Source organism: Microcebus murinus, chromosome 10 (assembly GCF_040939455.1).
Source record: "Microcebus murinus isolate Inina chromosome 10, M.murinus_Inina_mat1.0, whole genome shotgun sequence".
Taxonomy (NCBI): domain Eukaryota; kingdom Metazoa; phylum Chordata; class Mammalia; order Primates; family Cheirogaleidae; genus Microcebus; species Microcebus murinus.
In genome coordinates, this window is record NC_134113.1 from 93,343,472 (window position 1) to 93,349,471 (window position 6,000).

Below are 6,000 nucleotides of genomic sequence, written 5' to 3' on the forward strand. Positions count from 1 at the left end.
ATGTTTTGAAATATGTCATGCACTTCACACATTAATCACCAAAAAATTCCCTTATCATGTTCAATTAATCCCTGCATCAAAACTGAATGTCCTTCCATTATGCCCCATAGCCCTCCTATAACAACAGTAAAACTCACTTTATGATATAAAGGCTGGTAATGCTCCTTTCTGGGTAATTGTTAAGGTTTAAATACCCCCTGGTATAACGAAAACATACCAGTAATGTACATTATTCCAGAGAAGCAATGTCCAGAAAGAAATGAGGCAGACTAAGAACTATGTCGCTGAGGTACCTATATCTGAAAGAACATGTTTTTCTTTCCTTCCACCTCTAAAATTTCCCTTTGTAAGGAATGAATTTCTATTATTTATCTTGTTTTTTCTCATTCTCCCTTTCCTTACTATATCTCTTCTTTTCTCTTATTACAACAGCTTCTCTCTTTGTTTCCATCTCATGTTGCCACCTTATTTCCTTCTAAATTCCGACTTTGTTGTGTCTTGGCTTAGCCTGCCAGACTTCACTAAACTTTCAGAGCTGGAATCAGAACAGTGCATTTGGCAAAAAGTCAGCCACACATACCACACAACCACAAACAGGCAGTCTAACTACAAAATCTTTAACAATCCATTCCTGTTTCTTGCGGTCAGCAGTTCACACAGATCTATGATCTGAAATAAGCTACACATACATTCACATACATTTTGCATGCACATGGCCTCTGCAGTTTGCTTACAAAAACACAATGTCTGCAGAAAGGTCTTGCAGGCAGTACACACAGGCAGTGCATTCTCCACCCCTTTCATAAGCTCTTCCTGACTGGCTCTTTCTCCCAGACACCTCCTCCCCTCATGCTGCCTGGCAATGACTCCCCTCCTTTTCCTGCAGTTCTCCAAATCCTAACTGCAGTGCCATCCATCACTCGCCCAACAGATCCTCAGGCAAAGCAATTGTTGTTTCTTGAAGCTCCCTTTTTTCTTGACTGGGAACTTGCTCTACAAAAAGGACTGTCAGAACAGAATCTCCTTCTGGAACACAATACTGTAGGCTGGTTCCTAATACCCTAACTTGTTTCTACAGATTTTCATTTGACATGGATGGCTTAGGGACAAAGCAAGGGAGAAGGAAAAAGAGAGAAAAAACAGGAAAAAAGGAGTGGGGGAGGTGGGGAGAGCCCCAGTAGAAATTTCATTTTGTGCAAGACAAGTTGGACAAAAACATAGACTTAAAAAGAAGAGGAAATGGAGCAAGAGGTATGAAAGTAAAAGAACATAGAAAAGAGGTAAAAGTATGAAAGATTGGTTATAACATTTCCTTGGAAAACAGATTGGTAGTTTCTTACAAAACTAAACATACTCCTACCATGTGAATTAGCAATCATACTCCTTGGTATGTCCCCAAAAAGATGAAAATTTATGTCCACACTAAAACCTGCACACAGATGTTTATAGCAGCTTTATTCATAATCACCAGAACTTGGAAGCAACCAAGATGTCCTTCAGTATGTAAATGGATAAACTGTGTTATATTCAGACAATGGACTATTCCCTGATAAGAAGAAATGAGCTATCAGGCCTCCAAAAGACATGGAGGAAACTTAAGTGTACATTACCAAATGAAAGAAGCCAACCTGAAAAGGCAAAATGTGTTATGATTCAAAAGATCGGAAATTCTGGAAAAAAACAAAACTATGGAGATGGTAAAAATAAATATCAGTGGTTGCCAGCGGTTTGGGGAAAGAGAGAGATGAAGAACCAGAGCTAAGTTTTTAGGCAGTGAAACTATTCTGATACTACAATATCAGATCAGTGGATACATGTCATTATACATTTGTCCAAACCCTAGAATATTCAAAACCAAGCATGAGCCCTAATGTAAACTATGGAGTTTGGGAGACAATGTAGGCTTATGGGTTTTAAATGGACCACTCTGGTGCAGTGATGTCGATAGTGGGGGAGGAAATATGTGTGAGGGCAGGGGGTATGTGGGAACTCTGCCTGCCTCTCAATTTTACTATGAACATAAAACTTTTTTTTTTTGAGACAGAGTCTCACTTTGTTGCTCAGGCTAGAGTGCCGTGGTGTCAGCCTAGCTCACAGCAACCTCACACTCCTGGGCTCAAGCAATCCTCCTGCCTCAGCCTCCCAAGTAGCTGGGACTACAGACATGCACCACCATGCCCGGCTAATTTTTTCTATATATATTAGTTGGCCAATTAATTTCTTTCTATTTATAGTAGAGACAGGGTCTCGCTCTTGCTCAGGCCGGTTTCGAACTCCTGACCTCGAGCAATCAACCCGCCTTGGCCTCCCAGAGTGCTAGGATTACAGGCATGAGCCACCGCGCCAGGCCAACATAACTTTTAAAATCATGTGTATTTAAAAGGAAAAAAGAACTAAAAAAAAAAAAAATAAAAAAAAAAAAATAAAAGGAAAAAAGCTGGCAGGGTGGTGGCTCATGCCTATAATCCTACCACTTTGGGAGGCTGAGGTGGGAAGACCAATCGAGGTCTGAAGTTTGAGATTAACCTCAGCAAGATCAAGACCTGGTCTCTACTAAAAAATAGAAAAATTAGCCAAGCGCAGTGGCACGCACCAGTAGTCCCGGCTATTAGGAAGGCTGAGGCAGCAGGATCGCTTGAGCCCAGGAGATTGAGGCTGCTGTGAGCTAGGCTGATGCCACTGCGCTCTAGCCTGGGTGACAGAGCCAGACTCTGTCTCAATCAATCAATCACTCACCCAGTGGAAAAAAGCCAATGGGTTTAAGATATCGTATACTCCTCTAACCATCCTAGGATTAACTGGGTTGAGAAGGTGTTGGTGGGGAAAGACTGACAGGTCAGCCATCTGAAGATTCTACATTTCTGGCAGGGTGCGGTGGCTCACGCCTTGTAATCCTAGCACTCTGGAAAACTGAGATGGGCAGATAGTTTGAGCTCAGGAGTTGAAGACCAGCTTGAGCAAGAGTGAGACCCCATCTCTACTATAAATAGAGAGAAATTAATTGGCCAACTAATATATATATAGAAAAAATTAGCCGGGCATGGTGGCGCATGCCTGTAGTCCCAGCTACTCGGGAGGCTGAGGCAGGAGGATTGCTTGAGCCCAGGAGTTTGAGGTTGCTGTGAGCTAGGCTGATGCCATGGCACTCACTCTAGCCTGGGCAACAAGTGAGACTCTGTCTCAAAAAAATAAAAAAAATAATAAGATTCTACGTTTCTGATCCCCAACCTTATCGGCCCCCTAAAGCTATCTCTCCACCACGTTAATCAGCCAATATTACTAAGAAAAATGAGTTAAAGCCCTTGCTTTTTTTTTTTTTTTTTTTGATAGAGTCTCACTTTGTTGCCCGGACTAGAGTGCTGTGGCATCAGCCTAGCTCACAGCAACCTCAAACTCCTGGGCTCAAGCAATCCTTCTACCTCAACCTCCTGAGTAGCTGGGACTACAGGCATGCGCCACCATGCCCGGCTAATTTTTTCTATATATATTAGTTGGCCAATTAATTTCTTTCTATTTATAGTAGAGCCGGGGTCTCGCTCTTGCTCAGGCTGGTTTTGAACTCCTGACCTCGAGTGATCCTCCTCCTCCTCGGCTTCCCAGAGTGCTAAGGTTACAGGCGTGAGCCACCGCTCCTGGCCCTGAGAGCCCTTGCTTCATTACATGTCGAGCAAATAAAAAAGTAAGACTTGTTTCTCTTTCTTAATTCTTTTTTTTTTTTTACTGTTTTCTTTTCCTTTTTTCAGTATTCTTGATGTTTGCAATCTTTTCTAATTCTTGACTCATTGAATGTACGAAGTGTGACTGATTTGTCTTTTTAAAGTACCAGCTCACTCTTGTAATCACTCTGGAAGGCCAAGATGGGAGGATTGCTTTAGCTTGGGATTCGAGACCAGCCTGAGCAAGAGCAAAACTCCGTCTCTACTAAAAATAGAAAAAATTAGCCGGGCGTGATGACTGGCTCCTGTAGTCCCAGCTACGCGGGAGGCTGAGGTAGGAGGATCCTTGAGCCCAGCAGATTTAAGTTGCTGTGAGCTAGGCTGACGTCACAGCACTCTAAACCGGGTGACAGGAGACACTCTCTCAAAAATAAATTTAAAAAACCAAAGTACCAGTCCTTAATGAAGTGCCTGGCATTGAAAAGGGCACCAGGCTATAAATGAGGTACAGGTCTCAGTGACTGGGAATCTTCCACCCTGTCAGGCATAGTTCGATATTCTTGCTACTAGCGCTAACGTTAGCAGTCAACAGGAAGAGTAAATAGTCTGGAGGGAGAAGCAACTAAACTGCAGGACTGCTCTAGAGAGGTTATTTGTTGCCCTCTCATGACCAGTTCTAGGAAATACAGGCTCTCCCTTTCATACTCAAGAATTCTAAGATTCCTTTAACTTTGTGGGGATGGTTTTAGATTCATTTATTCTAAGAAACACACTGTTTCTCTACACTCTCACACAGAACACTTTTGACGCCAGATGTGTGGGATTTTCCCCACACACACTGACCAATCCTCTGACACCAGCTGGGTGTCCTACAATTCGGTTCAATCCTGACTCGATCTCCCTGGAGGTCATGTCAGACCCCACAAGTTAGGGGCTCACTCCCCCAAGACTGCTGTCACTCCAGGTGCCCGCTGAAAGTCCAGGCCTCTCCTGCTTCAGACCCACCAGCCTTACAAGTGGCATTGGAGGTTCCCATGACCTCCTGCTTGAGTTCCATAATTTGCTAGAATGGCTCACAGGATTCAGGAAGGCACATTACTTACCAGTTTATTGTAGGAGATACTACAAAGGACAGCTGAAGAGAGACAGCTGGCGGGGTCTGGATGGATCCTGGCCACAGGAGCTTCCTTCAGTGCCCGCGGAGTTGGGACGTTGGGATGCGAGACTCTCCTGCACCCCGATTCGCTCACTAACCCGAAGCTCCTCCAGTCTAATTATTCAGGAGTTTTTAAGAGCTTTATTTCCAGCCCTCTCCCCTCCTTCCTGGAGGTCAGTGGGTGGGACTGATAGCTCCCATCCTCTAATCCCCGGGTTCCGGACCGAGAACAGCCCCATCGTCAGGCTACCGAGGGGCCCCACCCTAAGCCACATTAGCATAAACTCAGGTGACCGTCGTTGTTATGCAAGCTCAGGGGCCTGTTGCGAATAACAAAGGACACTCCTTTCACTCAGGAAATTCCAAGAATTTTAGGACCAAATAAATAAAGTAGAAAAAAAAGTAAAAGAATTTTAGGACCTCTGTGTTGAGACCTGGGCACAAAGACCAAATATATTTCCTATTATGCCAGTTTATTCAACGTCCCTTTTTCCTTTTGTATAATTGTTTGTTTACATTGGCAGCAGCCCTGGAAGCATGGGTATAGGAAGATCAGACGAGAAGAACAGCAGCTCGGACACGGGGAACAGGGAGCTTACGGTACATATTGCTTCCTTGGAGGTTTGTTTCCTTAATGATCACATCCATCACCTGAAACTTTTCAGAACAACTTTCCACGATAGATGTGGGTCAAGGTCACATATTAAAATCTGCCCTACCTGGCTTGTTTTTGTTTTTGTTTTTGCTGACAATGAGAGTCCCTGACTGTCTTACGAAGATCCCCACTGGCCCTTTTTGTTTTAGCCGGATGCGGGCAGTGCCACCTGTGGCCTACTAACCTAAATGCCTGCACCAAGCCCAGGCAGCACGGCAGAAGCACGCACAGGCTCCGTTCAGGCCTCACCTCATCTTTCTCTAGGTACTGTGAGAGGAAACCTTTTTTCTTGGTTTTAAATATGAAAACACGATCCTGTTGTTCATGGTCTAAAGGAGAAAACATAGTACTGTCTTTCCCCGAAAATAAGACCTACCCATAAAATAAGCCCTAGCAGGATTTCTAAGCATTCGAACAATATAAGCCCTATCCCGAAAATAAGACCCTAGTGCTGGGCATGGCTGCGCAGCGCATCTGCACAACCCAGGCATTTGGTCACGGAGCGGTAAAGAAGACGAGCAGCCCTTCTCATC

General features: G+C 44.1%; 1 protein-coding gene across 1 annotated transcript in view; it reads right to left on the reverse strand.

Moving 5' to 3' along the window:
* The window catches only part of RIMKLB (ribosomal modification protein rimK like family member B), a 69,009-nt gene extending 63,971 nt beyond the window's left edge, over positions 1-5,038 (reverse strand). Inside the window, exon 1 of the mRNA XM_076007686.1 lies at positions 4,760-5,038. The gene's annotated coding sequence lies outside the window, so the exon portion shown is untranslated. The remainder of the gene's footprint in view (positions 1-4,759) is intronic.
* Between the last annotated feature and the right edge of the window lie 962 nt (positions 5,039-6,000).